Source organism: Grammomys surdaster, unplaced genomic scaffold (assembly GCF_004785775.1).
Source record: "Grammomys surdaster isolate TR1022 unplaced genomic scaffold, NIH_TR_1.0 220, whole genome shotgun sequence".
NCBI lineage: Eukaryota > Metazoa > Chordata > Mammalia > Rodentia > Muridae > Grammomys > Grammomys surdaster.
The window spans coordinates 9,755,291-9,774,241 of record NW_021604665.1 but is presented as its reverse complement, the minus strand read 5'-3'; the positions used below and the strand labels follow the sequence as shown (position 1 = coordinate 9,774,241).

The following is an 18,951-nucleotide window of genomic DNA, read 5'->3' as shown; positions in this document are numbered from 1 at the left end:
GGAAGATTCTGTTTCCTTTAACTCACTAGTTCTCAAAGGTGGACACAGCCCTAAGACCTACTGAGTCAGCATGTCAGGAGCTGGGGGCCATCAGTCAATCCATATCCCATGAACCCTCAGGGAGCGTGGTGCATGTTCACACTGGTCTCACTTCTCAGTTAAGCCGAAAATCCTGGAAGAAGATGGACTAACACTTTTCTGGCAGGTTTTCGGAAGTCCGTGTTAGATGCGTAGGCAGCACAGAAGTCACATTGCAGACACATAGCTGCAGACGGAAAGTTTAACCATCTGTTGGCTTTTTTTTTTAAGTTATTTTGCTTGAGAACCTGTTGTTTTTTCAGTATTTGAGAGTTGAACTCAAGGTCTCACAGCTATTGGGCAAACTCATGACTAACTTAACCATAGGCCATATTCCCAATCCTTGCTGAATAACATTTTAAAAGTAAACTATTCAGTAATGTCCAGTTCACACTGTAGATTTGTCTGTAAAAGTTCATCGTGCATCTCCATGTGCGCCCACATTGCCACCATTGGTGCTCTGCCCAGCGTCCCTCTGAAGCAGCATCCTTGCTCCTGCAAAGTCCCACACTTCCTCCTGCTTGTGCAGACACTCCCCTCGCAACAGTAATGAGGACAGTAATATCATTAACTTCCAGCGATGTGGATGGCAATAGGCAGACTTCTACTAGAGCAGAATGTAGTTTTAGGACAGACACTGCTACTCTTTGTTTTCAGAATTCTGAGAAGGAGTAAGTTTGGGTGCCAGCATCTTTCTGCTACTGAGCCATACAGCTGTGACCATGATGACAAAGCATGACAGCTGACTCCACTTCCAGGGTTCAGGCTACCTTCTGACTGGATCTGCCAGTTAAGCATCATTGGCTGGGACTGGGGAATAGTTTAGGAGGAGAGTATGTGGCCCAAGGTTCCATTCCCAGGACTACAAACAATTTAAAACTAAAAACATTGACCCATTTTCTTAGTTCCTTTCCCCTTTCTATGAGCAAATACCTCATAAAATAATCTAAGGGAGAAGAGTTTGTTTAGGCTCACAGTTTCGGGGTACAGTCCATCTCATAGTGGGAAAACATGGCAGCTGGAGCATGAAGCAGCTGATCACAGTACACACATCTACAACCAAGAATGAAAAAGAGGGGAATGCTAGTGTACAGCTGTCTGTCTCCTTTTCATTCAGTCCAGGACCCCAGCCTGTAAGATGTCCCACCTACATATCAAGGATGGATTTTTTTTCTCCTGCTTTTTCATATCAAGGATGGATTTCTGGGAATACCTTCATGAGTACACTCAGTGGTGTATTTCCATGATAATCCTAAATCTGTCGAGCTGACAGTGAAAATTAACCATCAGCCAATCATTTGTGGTTCTCCTGTTACACGTGTTTAAGATGTATCTTTTGTGTTAGGTTAGACTCTAACCATTAGAGGAGTGGTTCTCAACCTTCCTAATGCTACAACCTTCTAATACAGTTCCTCAAGTTGGGATGACCTCTGAAAAATTATTTTGTTGCTACCCCATAACTATGATTTTGCTGTTATAAATTGTAATACAAATTATCTGATATACAGGATATGTGATACGTGTCCCCCAAAGGGGTTGTGACCCACAGGTTGAGAACCACTGCGTTAGCGGATGACCCTTCTTAGAAGGTGCTTCCAAGTTGATCTCCACACGAGTCTCCACTCTATGCCTGTCTCCCTCACCTCACCCTCCATCCCAGTACTCACAGGGCATAAAAGATACTCTCTCACACCACTTTAAAAAAAAAAAAAACCTTCTTGTCTCTTTGATGTTTAACTTGTCAAAATTGCAAAATGTAAGGGAATGAATCTCACTTGAGCTTGCATCCTCAAACCAGTCTCAAGGTTCAGAAATTCTCCCAAGGTTTTTCTCAGACCAAACCTTGCGTTGGAGTCTCCTCCAGGGCTTATTGGAACCCTGGGGGTCATAGTCTATCCCTAAGTGATATGTGTTGCTGCCAGACTGGATGCTGCACCGGAAGCACCACTGTTCTGGGAGAAGTACTGGTGACTAGAGAGAGACAAAGAGGTAGGTACAGGAAGAAAGGCATTGAAGGGAGAATGTCAGGCCTTCCTGATGTGTAGATTCACCTAGAACTGGCATTGTCATAGCTCAGTGATACTTCTTCTGAGGGATTCTATTGTCATCTGCAACTGTGTCCCCCTCTGCCTCTTAATCTACCTCATCACACAGGCATCATCTCATCTCACATCATCACCAAGAGGAAAGTGAAAATAATATGTAGTAATAATTATTAAAATCTCGGCCTTAATCAGCACAATGGCTGTGCAGCTGCCTACCCTCCATGCTGTTATAATCTACTATCCTATCAATAACCCTGGGTTTTTACCTACTACTTACTATGTTCCATCTGGGCTGCTCTTAACTCCAATTGAGCAGCCCTCAGGACTGTGGTCTTATTGACTCTTAATCCAAGGCAGCTGCTTCTTCCTCCTCTCCTCCTCCTCCTCCTCCTCCTCCTCCTCCTCCTCCTCCTCCTCCTCCTCCTCCTCTTCCTCCTCCTGCTGCTGCTGCTGCTTCTGCTTCTACTTCTTCCTCTTCCTCTTCCTTCTCTTCCTCTCCTCCTCTTCCTCTTCTTCTTCCTCCTCCTCCTCCTCCTCTCTGACCCCAAGCTCTTGAAATCTAAACCCTAGCTATGTCTCTTCTACCCAGCTATTAGCTATTGACATCTTTATTAACCAATCAGTGTTCATCTCTGGGGCAGCTAGTGTGGGGGTCCCAAATTAGCATTAGAATACAAGCAGCATCAGGCCAACCCACTACAGTAATACAGCCAACACTTAGTGTCATCTGACTTCTTAATTTTTCAAGTGACTAAGGAGAGATATACCTCATTTCACTTCAGCATGTTTTAATGAGGTTCCAGATTTTATGTGTTAAGTGCATTTTCTATATTTAAGTTTCCTTTTTGTGTGTGAAATGGCCTGCTGGAGTTTCTATTTCTCTGTTGAGTTTTTCCATCTTTTTCTCTTGGCTTTCAAGATTTTTAAAGGCATAGCCTATGTACTGACTCATTATATCAAACTATTGGAAAGTTTCTTCCATACTTGCAGAGGTCTGTGTGTCTTTCTGACATCGTCCAGGGAACCAAATACATCTTTTTTATTGTGGTTTGCATTGTGCATCTGTTAGGAAGTGTGTTTTCTACCTCAAAGCCATAAAGATAGCCTCCTTTATTCTCTTCCATGCATATTTTATAAGTTTATGTACAGATTTTCATCAGTCTTGTCTTTCTCTGTGCCTTTGTGTATGATGCGGTGTTGGAGTCCAACACCATTTTTTTTCATAAATGAATTTTCTAGTATCTCTTAGATAAAAGTCCAACTCTCCACCCATGAAGAGGAAATGTCAGTTTCTCCATGTGTCGGAACCTGCCCCTGGCTTTTCTATTCTGTCCTGTTGATCGGGGCATTCAATAGCTATTACATGGCACTACAGCTTTGCAGTGATTCCTAATGACTGGGGAGAGCAAGTCCTTCCCCAAGGCTACTTTGTTTGCTTGGCTCGTCCTGGTACTTTACTTGTCAATCAAGTTGGCAATGTTTTTCTCAAGGGGTAGCGAGTTCAAACAGGTATCATTGTAGCATTCTCTGTATATCTATTACCTTGGACGTCTTTACATTTACTCAATACTTAATACAATTTAATACAACTATTATGAAGTGACCCAAGAACATATATATTTAAATCTCCTCCTACCCCAAATTCTGAAGGAATCTAAATCATAAATATTCAGAGGGAGATGAGATTGGCTGGCTATAAAGATCATTTAAAAGTGTAAAGTGCTCCTGAGATGGCCCAGTAGGTAAAGCACTTGCCACAGAAACCTGAATTCATTAAGGTCCAGAACCCACATAAGGGTGGAAAGAGAACTGACTCTACAAGTTGTCTTCTGACCTTTACACACATGTGACATTGGCACATACATGTCCCCCACAGTGCCGTACATAGGATGCACACACACACAATACAAAACAAACGTAAAAACTGTTTCTGAAAAGTAATGAAATGTTGGGTGGCAGCCCATCTGTAATCCCAGTGTGCAGAAGGTAGAAACAAAGGATCTCTATAGCAAGCTGGCTAAGTAGATAACTAAGCTGGTGAGCTCTGGGTCTAGGGAGGAACTCTCTGCCCCAGTAGATATAGAGTAGAGAGTGATCAAGAAAAACACCTGGTGTTAACCTCTCTAGTCTCCACACATGTGCAACCACACATGTGCCTTACACACATATGCACAAGCACCTATATGCATACAGACCCATGCATGTATATAAATGGTAAAGTGCATGCACAAGACCTTAAGTTCAAATTCCCAGTATTGCAAAAGAAAGAGAAAGGGAGAACGGAGTATAAAATACTGCTTTCAATCTTCTTAATATGACATGTTCTTCAGCAGTAAAATTCCTCTCCCATGCCGTAGCATTTGTTGCAAAAGAAAGAAGGCATCTGTCAGACTCCAGTTAGAGCTCATCTTTTTATACACACGTCCCCTGCATTTTGCATGCTTCTGGCTAAAGAAATCTGAAGGCCCAAGCATGTCTCTTTTGTGAAAAGGAACACATGACCCGAATAACACAGGCCAGATTTACTATGCACAGCCTCCTACCAATGGGTGTAGAGTTAATTTGAGCGACATCTGGGGGAAGCACAGTTTTCTCCCAGCGTGTTAAGCAGTTTACCCTGATGACAAGCTCCTGTTTTTGCGTACATGGCAACCGTCTATTCCCATATCCACCCACAGTGCCAAGGCATATTACATTAAAAGTGGCATGCATCTTAATAAAAGGAAACTCAGAAAATTACAAGCCAATTTTGCCTTATCAAGCAGCTGCTTTCTATTTGGGGAGTCTCTGAAAGGTAGAAGGAAGTTACTCTCCTTTGTAGCAATATTTTCACCAACAGAAGGTGGGAAGAAAAAAATGTCAACCCTCCCCACCCACAGTCACACTACCCCACATCTGCACTGTGTTCCTCTTTATGTAGTTATGAAGTGACTGTCAGGTGTAACTCGTAGTGCAGGCTCTATGCAACTTAGATACCAGTTACTGTGTTCTCCATGTAAAGCCATAGCCATGCGTTCCTCCTTGGAGTAACTTGTTAACAGGGGTTGCCTTTCTCTGTTTCCCTGGACCTGGGGTCTTTGTTTTGATTTTTGTCTTTATTTTCTTTCCCATGGAAAGTTTTTGCGTCCAGGTTTTGTATCATTGGGCTAGGTATTTAAAGTCTGTGTTGTCCTGAGTGTTTGTCTGACTTCTCCCTAACTACATAGACTAAAACATCTCATTGAACTTCTGGAACCTGAAAGGACCAAAGGAGGAAGGAAATCACCAGTGAGGCCTTAGCACAAAACATTGAGCCTTTTCCCCAGCAGCTGAGGGCTTCAGAGTCCCTGTCCAACCATTGTCGGAAAACATGAGGAGGTTCAGTGCTATGTCTTTTGCCCTGGCATTGCCAGCAAGGACCCAGCACAAGATGTTTGGTTGTCATCTTCATGATACACTGCTGTGGAGAATGATTGTCATGGACACACTTTAGGGACAGGACTCTGATGTCATCTTCACACCATCCTCCCAGTATAGAGACACTTTTGTTATTTCCATTTTAAAGATGAGATAGTTGAGGCTATAGAATGACTGATTTGCTTGGGGTCACCTAGCCAGTGGGTAACAGAAACAGGATTGTGACACAGGACTGTCTGGCAGGTTGGCCATGGGTTCCTCCAACACACATAAATAGATATCTCATATCTGTTACCATACCATGTCGTGGAGAGGACAGTCCCTGTCTCCAGGTGACTTGCAATCTAGAGTGATGAAGTTGGCTCTGCTGCTGCTACAGCACAACAGTATGTGCACAGAAACCATGCTGTATCCTTCTGGAGGGATTTGCAGCTTTGGAGGTGAAATGGATGTCAGGGTAATACCTTACTCTTGTGTAAGTCAACCTGGTTATTGTTGAAGAAGGAGAGGGATTCCACTGCACACTGTCCCAATCTAGAATCACCAGGTTGTCCAAAAGCTTGTGGCTCTATCACTGAGTAGTTGTAGAACAGTAACTGAGCCTCTGTGCACCTTACAGTCTTCCTTCAAAACACAAGTAAAAGTTCTTCTTCTAGATGCTGGCAATGTTCGAGACTGCGCTGTGTCTAGAGACTCTAAGGCATGGGGGTAGCTCTGAATGTGGACATGTCAGATGAGCAGCCAAAGCTCATCTGGGGACCAAAACATAAAGCAACACTGGAGGAAGTGAGAGAAGCCAGAATTCCAAAATTGAGGAGTTACAGGTATCCATGGAGACAGGTATACTGATGGATATGCATCTAGAAAGGCCAGCTTTCTTGGACATCCTTGGGTTATCACTGGTGCTAAGTCATTTCTTTGAAAGGAACAATGGAGAACGGGTTTTAGGAGAAACAGGCAAGAGCAAGACTTCTTTGAAATGCCTAGGGGCGAAAATGTATGGATCGCTAGAAGAAAAATGTTCCAGTTTCAGCATTTCTTCATGTTATTTTTGAACACTTCCATTCTATGAGGTAGGGAGTCACTGGACATAATGTAGAACTTGCATGTCCTCATAGTAATTTCCATCCAGAGACAGGGAGAGAGCTCCACCAAGTTCTCCTAGAGTAGTAATGGCCCATGGCAAGGGCTAGGAGCACCGGGGGGGGGGGGGGGGGGGCTGAGACCAGGCATTATGGCTGGAAGCATAGAGCTATCAGCCTGGGTAAGGCTACAGAGGAGGAGGAGCTTGTGGTCCTCAAGGGAAGGTATCTCAATAAGGCTCTCACATGTGTACATCTCACATGCTGGCTTTGTTCCATAGGACAGTCTCACATTTAACATGGAACTCGCCAGTTAGAGGATATAAAAACACTTGAGAATAGACAGTGTTTATGTCCACACATTCTTACCATGCTAAAGAACTAATATAGGGAAGGTGGGGGCTTGAAGTCACATCTTCTTGCATTTTTATTTAGATTTTACATTCATATAAATCAAACATAGCCAGTGTTATATACAGTCTACATTGCAGTGCCCAGGACAAGGGCATGGCCAGAAACTTCCCACATATACATTCAACTGCAGTCCCATGCTTGGCCCTTCAGTCATCTGGGAGGCTGAAGGAAATAAGGTCAGAGGATAGAAAGCTTATAGGCCTTTATTGTGTCGATTTCAAATTCTGTTAAGAAGAGACGTAAAGGGGAAAAAAATCTCAGACCCAAACAAAAGCAGGGGGAAATTTACTGTTGCCTCAAGCAACTAGAGCACTGTGTGCATCCTCCCATGGCTGTCTCCACCGGTTCCCGGGATGGGAATCCAGATTTTTGCCGCTAGCAATCTCCTCACTTTCTCAGAGCCGCAGAGCACTAGACTGAAGCCACGCTGAGAGTCTGTCTCCACCCAGCTGGGCACCCTGACTCACTGTACGGAATCATCAGCCCATCTTCTTCTCCTTCCACCCTCTGATAGCTATACTCTGTATCAGTTAGTTACATTTCTTTTTTCCAACCTCAGCCTCCACGTTCTCACCCCGAATCCCCCATCTCCTCTCTCTGGTAAAAATCCCCTCCGTCTCCCGGTATTCTAATTGCATTATCAAGTGTTTTGTTTGGTTCATTAACTCCTTCCCAGATGATTTCCTCCTGGTAGATTTCTAGCAAATTCTACTAGTGTCTAATAAATCATCTTAGAAACTGCTGCAGGTTTTTCTCTCTCGGAGAGACTGTGTCCACAATGCTAATTCCTACATCCCCAGGAAAGGAGCATTCTACTTCCTTTCAAAATAACAGTCCTTCGGGGTTCATGATTAAAACTCTTCAGCAATTCAACAGCAAATGAGAGGTTGCTGAATTGAGCCAGGCTAACCCCTAAGACCCCAGTGAGAACTCAGCTGGAGCATTTCAAAGGTTGTTTCATCATCTCAACAGACTTTCAGACTGTAGATACAGCTCGGTTGGTAGAGTGCTTGCCTAGCATGCACAAAACCCTGGGTTTGAGCTTAAGCACTAAATAAATCAGGCATGGTGGCACATGCCTATAATCCTAGCCCTTAGGACCCGGAGCCAGGAGGATCCTAGTTCAAGGCTAACCTTAGCAATGTAATCAATTGGAGACTAAATAAAAGCTAGTGTCAGTAATAAATAATAAACAGACCTTCTTCAGGCAACCTCAGTTAAGATGCTTCTCTCTCTATGATTAATGCTGGACACGACAGTCAGGATGTTCCAAAGGACCCATCACCCAGATATGTCACTAAAAATGAGACACAAAAATGAAATTAAGAGGGTTTAACTGAATATCCATTAGATAGGAAAGGACTTGGTGGTCCAGATCCTGCTTTGAGGATGTGGCTGAATGGTTAGGGCAGGAGGTGTAGAATTGTGTCTAAGAAGATGGCTGATTTTCAGGCAGCCCATGTGGGATAATCTGAAACAATGAAGGAGCCCTTGGGTACCAGGCTTACAAGGCTCCTGACATAATAAAAAAATCACTTCATGGCTAGTGGCTAGTGGGAGATAGCTCAGTAACCACAGTGCTTGCTAGCCAAGTGTGAGGACTTGAGTTAAAACCAGTAGCATCTACATTGAAAGTCGCAGGAGCAATGTCTGTGATCCAAGCTCTGGGGAGGCAGAGATGCTAGGATCTTTGCTGCTCTCACTGGCCGGCCAGCCTAGCTGAATTACTGAGCTGTAAATTCAGTGGGAGACCCTGTCTCAGGAAACAAGTTGAAAAGTGATTGAAGACAACCTCTCTCCTCTCTCTCTCTCTCTCTCTCTCTCTCTCTCTCTCTCTCTCTCTCTCCTCTCTCACACACAGAACTACACAAAATCAGCATTCATTTTGTCAACTCTAAGTATCTGCTCCTAGCATTTAATCACCTGGCACACACCTCATGGATCTTGTACTGCTTTTAAATCAGTTTGCTCTGTCCATAAAAAGCCTTAATTATTTTTTTTTTAATTTCTGCCTCGTTCAACAAACACGTCACCACCCCTGCATCCCTGACATCCTCGGCTGCTAAGAGATGGAATCATTTTGCCATTCTCATTCTCAAGGTCTAATCACAAAAAAAGCAAGAATCAATTATTATAATGTGACCATTCTTTAAAGCCCTTCAGCAACTGCAAAGTTGAGAGGGCGAGGCATTTTATTTCCTACTTTACGGGTGATAAATACCCCAGAATGTCACCATCATTCTTTTTGTCCCGTGTGCCAGCCACATTTATAAATCTAGGAGAAAGAAGTACAAACTTAACTTTATTTTTGATTCATGATGGTTCTAAATCTTCCCCCCCCAGCCGCCTTCAAAGTCAGTCAACCCCACTCACTCTCATAGGTTCTTCATGCACAGCCAATATTTCCCAGAATTCCACACTAATTTCTCATGGTGGCCATTCAGTACCTGCATAATTCAGTGGAGACGACTTAGGATTTATATGTTCTCGTAATAAAAGTTGTCTCTCCTTTCGAGGAAGGGCGTCAAAACTATGAATATTTTGGAAGCTCAGTAAACATACATCAGGTTAGTGTAAGCCCTGTGTGGAATATTCATATGTATTATAAATGATATTGGAGCTGGGAGATTGAAGGGTTGGGTTTGGTTTGGTTGGAGTCCGCGTTAGTTGACAGTTTTATTATTTTGTGTTTTGTTTTGTTTGTTATCATTGTTGTGGTCTTGAGACAGGGTTTCACACAGTCTAAGCTGACCTCAGACTCACTGGATAGTAAGACTGGCTGGCTGCTCCTCATTCTTCTGCCTCGTCTCCCATGTACTGGGATTATAGGCATGTGCTATCATGTTTGGCTAGATTTTAAAACAGGACAAAATCAAAACAGGTAGGGAAGTATGGACAGGTCTTGGAGAGTTAACAGAGAGGAATAAATATGATCAAAACACACTGTATGAAATTCTCAAAGAAATGACCAAAACTACCAGAAATGTTTTTCACATTGGAGAAAAGAAGTAATATTTTTTCCTACAGCCTAAATTTTCCTACCAAGTTGAACTAAAATTGAAATAAAAAGAAAGGAAACAGAATTTGAGCTGAGTTTGGAGTTCTATGATTTAATTTTGTATATCAGCTACATAAGTAACAAAATGGTGACACACACACACACCCCACTAGTCTCCATAGGGATTGCATTGCTGTAACTATAGATCTAGTATTCTAAGGATGCAGGCACAAGGATGTTCTCCTACCTACAGGCTCTGAACCTGCAGTTTTCTGCCTGAGACAAGGTGATGGGAGAGAGAAATAAATAAATAAAGTAAGTAAGTAAGTCCCTGTGGGACTCAATGAAAATGTGGAGAATCACCAAGTGTGACATTGTTTTGAACAGTGAATGACCATTAAGAATGCCACAATAGGCTGGACCTAGGCCTCCCCGCACATATGTAGCAGATGTGCCACTTGGTCTTCATATGGGTCTTGAACAACTGGAGCAGAGGCTATCCCAAAAGCTGTTGCCTGTCTGTGGGATATGTTCTTCCAACTGGGCTGCCTTGTCTGGCCTCAGTAGGAGAGGATGCTCCTAGCCCTACAGAGACTTGATATGCCAGGGTGGGGGAATATCCAGGGGGGCCCTACTCTCTCAGAGGAGGGGGAGGGGGAAGGGGGAGGATTGTGGGAGGGAGTTACTAGGATGGGGTAGTGAGCGGGACATAAAGTAAATTTAAAAAAAAATGAATGCCACAATAAAAGTTCTAATACAGGTTTCTAAACTCTACTTTCTTGGCAAATTTACATTATAAGTATAATACTAAGTAGACTTGATTGAAAGATAGGGAAAAGATGGTAGACATGTTGATGTGACTACACTCATTGCTTCATTCTATTTATAAATTTAACAGTATACACTTTCAGTAAACACTGTAAAAACTAAATCTTAAAAAGCCATCTCATGTGTGCCGTCCAAGGGTCCTCAGTGTGCTTTTAGTCTCAGCCCTCGCTTCACCATCCCAATCCTCCTGTGCACAAGGTTTCCCTCGCAAGCCCACTGTGTCTTGCTATGTGATTACACCCCTATCTGACCTATTCCCTTCCTCTTACATCTGTCTTTTTGTGCTCAGCATCTCTTGCTCATGGGAGCTTGTTCTACCTAACACTTGCTCCTCTGCCTCCCGCCCCACCCCACCCCCATTCCCATTCCTTCACTACTAGAATCATTACAGACTATCAGCCAGACTCTAAACTCTCTGGGGGCAGCTCCCTCTTCTGGTTTTGCTTGCCTTCAGGGTCACAGCATCATGGACTATTAGCTAAATGAATGCACCACTGTGTATAAAACGCTTCTGCATAGTGGGTGGTGCATGGCAGATGCTCAGAAGTACTGAACATCATTGTTAACTCAAAGAAACAAAAGGTAGGGTGGCTGTCAGTAGGCACCTCTGTTTGGTCCAGAGAACATTTAAAACCTCTACCCTAATTCATAATTATTATAGTCTATCTAAAATGTTGTTGGAGAGACAAGATGACAAAACTCTAGAAAAAGGGACAGCCTATTCCCTCAGCTTCCAGAAGTCTGTCTCTAGGCTGGCACCGGGCTCATAAGTGATCTGGGGTACAGTGTCATTGGGTGGGTGTGAACTGCAAAACGTGTGGTTTAATACAACTGCATTTTTCTCAGAGGATGGAAGTTTTGCCTCCTGAGATGAACCTTTTGGCTATGAAAAGCCAAAATTAGCTTTTGAACCAAGTGCTACGTCCTATAATTCTGTTTCTTTGGAAGGAAAACAAAAGAGGAAGAAAAAGATCTCAACTCGTTGTTTGTCTGCATTACCCTAAAATTTGGAGAAACCAATCCCCCGGAGCCAGAAAATCAGTTTACAGCAGATCTTCATTAGTTTTGCCTTTCCTTGGTATCCACTGGTCTGCCCTTTGTGCTATGTAAAGAGAGTTAGGAAATTTCATTATCCTGATAAGAAAAATTTATGAAGTTGAGGTCGTTCCATCCAATAAACATTTTTAACATGTGTTCTATGGCCCTGCCTCTCTTTAGGATTGAAGAACTTCCAAGCATGTGATGTTGCTTTTTTTCCCATATTAACATATGACTGACATCACTTTTGTCCTAACTGCACTGTTTTAATGGTGTTCCATCAGAAGAGCTCATAAAACACCTGGAGGGTGTTTGTAGGACACATGCACATGGAGATTTGATGTGACAGCTCAGGAAGAAACGCACTGACAGGCAGTGTCACAATTCTTTTGCTTTTAGCTTCTCTGCCATTGAGTAGGAAGGAATAAGAGTGGATATCAAAAACTACTGCTTATTAAACATGGTGCCATTATGAAGATGATTCCTGGAAAAGGTGAGAAGACTGGGTCCACTGGATTCCATAGCCAAGGCCAGGCATCTGCACCAAGGCACATACAGACAAACTGTGTCCTTTACAAGAGTCTTTGTTCTTTGCCCAAGCATCAGGGTATTTTGTTTTGTTATCTAAGGTCAACCTTTCCTCTCCACACTGCTTTCCCTGTACCTTACACCTTTGTCTCAACATCTGAACCTCCTAGAACTCAGGTCAAATGGCAGCCTCCTAGCCATGCAGCTCAGAGGTTACAATGTGTCTGGTGCAAATTAAATATCAACATTCATGAACACCATATTAGGAGTTGCTTAGATAACTAACCATGTTTTTATCTCCTCATCCAAGATGCAAAGATTGTTAATACTGCTTACTCTTTGGTGGGCCGTGCTAGGAAGATGTGATTATGGTGGTGATCTTGACTGTCAATTTGCTCAGATTAAGAAACGCCTAGAGTATCAAGGAAGTACACATTTGGGTACATGAATAAGGGTTTTTCCAGAGGGAATTAAGTGGTGGAGGAAGGTCCACCATGAACAGAGAAGGATGGCACTATCCTGGGCTTGGTATGGGACTCAATAAAGACAGGAGAGGAGGAAAACAGTCTGAGCAGCAGAGTTCCCCAGTCAGTGCTTCCTGACCCTACTGGATGTGAGTAAGGAGCCTCCTGCCTCCACAGCTCCTGACAGGTGGTCCCTCCCTAGGGAGTTGACCTCCGACTGAGACACAATAAGTTGCTTTTGTCATTGAGTTGAGGACAACAATGAGAAGGGTTGCTGATACCAGACTCCAGTTATATATGTAAAGCCCTTAGTTCTGTGGGACCCAGGACCCAGGACCCAGAAACACACACTTTCCAGGATTTCCCAGGGGATTTGTTTGAAATGTGGCTTTTATTTCCATGCCAGGTGGGATGTTTAGCCCTGTCTACTAATACCTCCTGGTCTACTGAGCCTTGGTCACTACTTGATCAGCACATGTCAACTTTTTTAATCATTGAAGACCATAATTAACACTCATAGAGCACTAGCTATGATTCTGGGCATGAACCTTTACCAGTTTCTCTGCAGAGTCTAATTAATTAATGGCATCACCCTAGTTAGTCCTGCCACTAACCCGATTCACAGACAGGTAAACTAAGGCACTGTAATTTGAATGTCCTGCTTCGGATGATGGAGCACATAGTGGTACTGGCTTCCATCCCAAGCACTCAAAGGATGGCCATAGATTTTAGTCCAATGACAACTCTTAATGCATCTTTCAGGGTATCCATGAGGATCCTCCCTGACTCTTAAATCATTGTGGTGACATAAATGTAAAAGCACTATTCAAAACTTTGTAACATCATTCAAGGCCTTCAGTCCTTCCCCCAACTCTTCCATAAGGGTCTCCAATGTTTGCTGTGGGTATGCAGATGCCATATTTAAATGAGATTTTATGGTAATGTTATCAAGGCTAGATGCTAAAGAGAGGAGTGAGATCAGATCAAAATAGGACTGTTACTGGAGAAGGAAGCATTTAGAATATTTAAGATGTGTTTTCAAGTATGTGTGTGTATGATTTTTAGCATCTATTATTTTTAAATACATCAATTTACTATTCAGTGTCTAGAGTCAAATGTATTTCTATTTAGGAAAAGTGTAGATTTTAAAATGTTCAGTGCCTAAGTGGGGCAACGGGAAGACTCCTCTAAAGAGGAAAATGTCCACTAACAGAGGATCTCAATGGCAGGTCATACACATAATCCTGAGTTTGATCACAGACATTATGTAAGAGAAAGATTACCCAGGCCCCAACTTCATTGGTGGGGACACTGGAAAGAAGTAAGGAAGGGTTTTTGTGGGTAAGGAAATTTGTAAGACACATTTAAAAATTCCCAAGGACACCCCTGAGGTGCCTGTTAGAGTCCAAGCTACCTATGTAGGTTCAAGTTGTTACTGCATAGGAACCCAGATCTACGTAGGTGTAATCTAGAAATGTGTGTACACGTGTGTGCATGTGTGCTGGGGGCTTGTGTGAGTGTATGTATGTGTGTGTGTGCACATGTGTGCTATGTGCTGTGGATGTACACGTGTGTGCACATGTGTGCATGTGTGCTGGGGGTGCATGTGTGTGTGTGTGTGTTTGCATGTGTGTATGTGTGTGCATGTGCATGCATGTGTACTGGGTGGTGCATGAGTATGTGTGTGTGTGTGTGTGTGTATGTGTATGCACGTGTGTGCTATATGCTCTGTGTGTGTGTGCATGTGCGTGGGCGTGTGTGTGTATGTGTGAGTGTGTGTGTATGTGTGTGTTTGAAACGTAGTACCATTCACAGTAGCATGATCTTTAAACACCATTTGTTCATCAAGACTCATATTTTTTCTTAACTGCCATAACGCCTACATTTTAGAATAGTCGCCTTCTCTTCCTTGAGCCCTGGAGCAGATCATAAATTTGAAATAAATTAAGACACACAGAAATTTCTTGAGATTTTTTTCTAGCCAGGCTAAGCAAGGGCTTGAAAGCCTTCCCTCTCCCACCATGTAGTTTATCATGACCTCCTGTTTCAGTGGAATCAAAGTTTTAATTAGTTTGAAAACAGAGGTGTGATATTTTATAAAAATGGAATCTGTGCCCTCTGTATTTAATTAAATGATCCCTATAAAAGCTGGGTTTTATCCAGGGGCACAATTTATAGTGGTTCAGTTTTAAAACTACATTACCATTTTACACTGGGGTCATTTCCACGTGTCATTGAAAAAGAGGTGATTGTGGTAGGTTTAATCCCAAGAAACCCAGTGGTTCTTCATCAATAGATATTTTCTAAGTTCAAGAGGGTACTGCATGTCTCTTTGGTGTTACATTTCTGTTGTAGAAACTGTTGGAAGCTGCCTGGCTTTGGTTTTGAACTCTGTTTGCTCACTTTGTGTCTGTGTGGTAATGCAGACTAAGGCTTGTCACGCCACAGGGGTAAAGGTCAGAGGATGGTGGTGTTCAGGAGCTGGTTCTCACCTTCTACCTTGTGAAGCAGGGTCTCCATGCTCCTACAGCTCTGCTCCTAGCTACATCCTCCAGAGACATTCTCTGCAATTCCCCTCCCTTCTGACCATAGGAGTCCTTGGATGACAGATGCATGGTACCACATCTGGCTTTGGGGGTCTTTGGGGATTAAGCCTGGGTTGAGAGACTTGCACACCTAGCACTTTTACATGCTGAGCCATCTCTCTGGCCCACTCCAGGATTTCGAGATGGCATGATATGACAGCAACAGGCAGTGGTATTTCTTGTAATAGTCTTTGTGTTGGGGAAGCAATTGTCCTAAGTCTTTGGGATATCAGGGTCTCCAGAGCCAAATCAAGCCACTCCAGAATTTTATTCGTAAAATGCCATCTGCCATGCAGTCTTCTGGCCATTTCTGAAGTAACTCCCATGTGCTCATGTTTTATGCTCCCCAAGAAACACTTCCGGTGGCATTCAGACCTCCAAGAGACAAATAACCCCAGCCAGTACTAGCTGATTGAGCACTGAATTGATTGATGACTGAAGATAGGTTGTCAGTGAACTTCAGCCCCGGAAGGACTATCCACCAATTTTGTACTGTCTTTGTGATCAACTATAGAAATGACAGCCACAAGTACCTCTCTACAAGAGCAGTAGCTTTACCCAGGCCTCCGTAGAGCCAGGAAGGAATCTTTCCATTCTCTCAGCATAACTGTCTCTTGTCACAAAAGACCGTATACTAAAAGGCCTCTTTAAGGTTTCTTAGTGTCGTGTCATATTTTTCAGTGGTGCTGTTTGCCTCCAGCGAGACTCAGTGATTGGATTCCTCCATAATTGTACCTCATTCCCTGGGGGTTGAGGGTGGGAAACCCAACCAGAGCCTTAGGTGAATAACTTAGGCATTTAATTTATAATAAAGATAAACTTTGCAATCAGCATTTCTTGTTCCAAAACATTCCATTTACTTGGTTTTAGAGCTGCATAAAGTGTTTTAAAGGCAATCTGCTCAATTGGGCGAGTTAATGATATTTAATTTGACTGGGCCAAACGTCACTGGATGTGTGCGTCCCCTCCCTAATCGCAGCCATCATCAGCACCGTTGTGTGTAATGTAGATGCCATGCTAATCCCGAGAATAAAGGTTGTCATTCTCGGTTGGCTGCCAGCATGCACCAGAGTCATCACCTCACTAAGTCTCTTAGGGATGTGATTGCAGGATGACAGTGTGATAAGTGTTATGTGCACGAGGTAATTCAAAACAAATTTGGCTGCAAAAATGGATCGTCTAGGATAGTAAACTCCTGCCTTGTCTCATCGTCTTTTAAAGGAATGTAATGATCCTGAAAATACCTTGTCAAGAAGCTTGTGTGGCAGGGGTCAAGTCCTCGGAAATTTATCTGTTACAGCCCCCACTTCCCACCCCCAAGAAGCCCAAGTTGAAGCTTGAAAAGATTTATGTGTATACTGTTAGTGTAGGAACACAAGGTGGGCAGGAAGCTGGAAGGCTTTCAGTAAACAAATCTCTCAAGGCAGCGTCACCAGGCTGGAGCTTGATTCGGTTTGCGGATTATTTTCTCCTGGGAAAGGGACTATTGTGGTATAGGCTGACCTTCAGCACTGGTATCTTAATACAATTTTTTTATGTCAGCGTGTTAACACTATTATGTATATTATTTTAAACTTCATAATAATGCAAAGAAGCATTACATTGTAATTTGCATCCAATGAGAAAAGAGACCTAAAACTGAGCCAGAATATGACCTTTGGCCTGACCCCGCACTTCTGTCTCTGGCCACCTCATCCCTAGATGTAAGAGGGCAAGTCACTGGGCATTTTCAGGAGTGAACTTGAACTGTGTTTGGTGAGAAACCACATGGTGCTGGGTTACTAAATCCTTACACACATGTGTCAGAAGTCCCTTTCAGTGAGAGCCAGTAATGCCCTAAGCAGTAATGCCATTCTCATGTCGTGGAAAGACATGCATCTCCGAGACACAGTTCTGGACCACTGTCTTTCTCCATATGACATGTGCCCCACAGTCAGATTCTGGAGACCCCCATTCTCACCCCACATGATTTTGTCATTGAGTCCATCAAGACTTGGGAGAGTCTAAACTTAGTCTGATCTGCACAGGTGCTGCATGCATCCCTTTTGGGCTGCCATGTAAATGTTCATGTGGTGATTCTCACACAGGTTTGTGGAATTTATGTAAGTAAAGGCTCCGTGCCGTCCATCGTTCAATAGAAATGAGCAGATGAAGATGCAGCCCTCAAGGTCTCGTTTCCACAAAGCCTTTTTATATAATTAGAAGAATGTTCTAAGGAAGCATTGGGAAAACGCCTGTGTCTATACTTTTACAGTTGTCTGTGCATATTTATACATGCTATGTTGTTTTGGACTTTGGAAATTTAAGATCTAAATCCAATAATTTAACATCTAGGGAATATATCACCAGAAGAATAACCGTCCCTTCTACCATGGTCTATATATTAAGTCGATTCCCACCAGTTCTCCACATGCTCCCCAGATGTCACCACATGAACAATTGCTTGCCCAGAATCCGAGATGGGCCATCACTATTTCACACATCTTTTAAAACATAAATCAATCTCAAGCTTCCTGTGATGGAGGGCTAAGGCCAGTCAGTCAGAGCCACAGCACAGCTCTCCCTGTGATGGCAAGATCCCGGACCTGATGGGAAGGGAGATCAGTGTGAATAGGAGAGCAAACACAGAACAAGGGCTGGCAGTCTGTCTACTTCACTAGTCCTAAGATCCGAGTCTCTCTCCTCTCTCTCTCTCTCTCTCTCTCTCTCTCTCTCTCTCTCTCTCTCTCTCTCTCTCTCTCTCTGTGTGTGTGTGTGAAGAATTTCTTCTAAATACAACTGGAAGGCTACTGCTACCTAAATCCCCCTCCTTCCTACCCCACTTAGCTGTGTATTTCTTTTTCCTCTACCAATTTTGTTCTTTTATAAACTACAACACTGCTGTGTGAAGCAAAAGAAAACCCCATGTTCACTCCCTATGTCAAATGCTCTGATGTTCATAGGTTCCATACACTGAACAGACTTATATATTGTGCAGATCCCATTCAAATTAGTGTGTCTGGTATATCCCAGGGGGGTGTGCTGTAGCCAGGAGAGGACATCAGCTGTCTTGTTATGTCACTTTCTGGTTTATTCCCTTCAGACAGGGTCTCTTGGGGTTTTATCTTGTGTTAGCTGCACGGAATTAGTATTGTCAGTACCATTGGGACAGTCTTGGACCCTGTGTATCAACTCACCAGGCAATGCCCATGGTTTTACATGTAGTGTCCTGGGGGCTAGAGCAGAAAGAAGAGGGAGGGAAATAGACATAGCTCTACCCTTTCAGGTCTCGAGTTGACAGTAGGCATTCAGTAAAGACAGATACTGGGGCTATAGGAGTAGCAACATGCTAAGCAAACTGAAAAGTGGAAAACTGAAATTTCAGCTAGCTATTTTTTTACTCAGCCTTTAGCCATTGGAACTCTTTCTCTATTTATACTGTATCTATCTATGGCTTGTCTATGCTATTTACTTGGTATTTGCAGTGGACTTTTTAAGGAAAATGAAGACTTGACA

General features: G+C 43.1%; 1 protein-coding gene across 1 annotated transcript in view; it reads left to right on the top strand.

Moving 5' to 3' along the window:
* Pdzrn3 (PDZ domain containing ring finger 3) overlaps positions 1-18,951 on the top strand; it is a 226,732-nt gene that overhangs the window by 184,512 nt on the left and 23,269 nt on the right. The gene's annotated exons all lie outside the window — the stretch shown is intronic.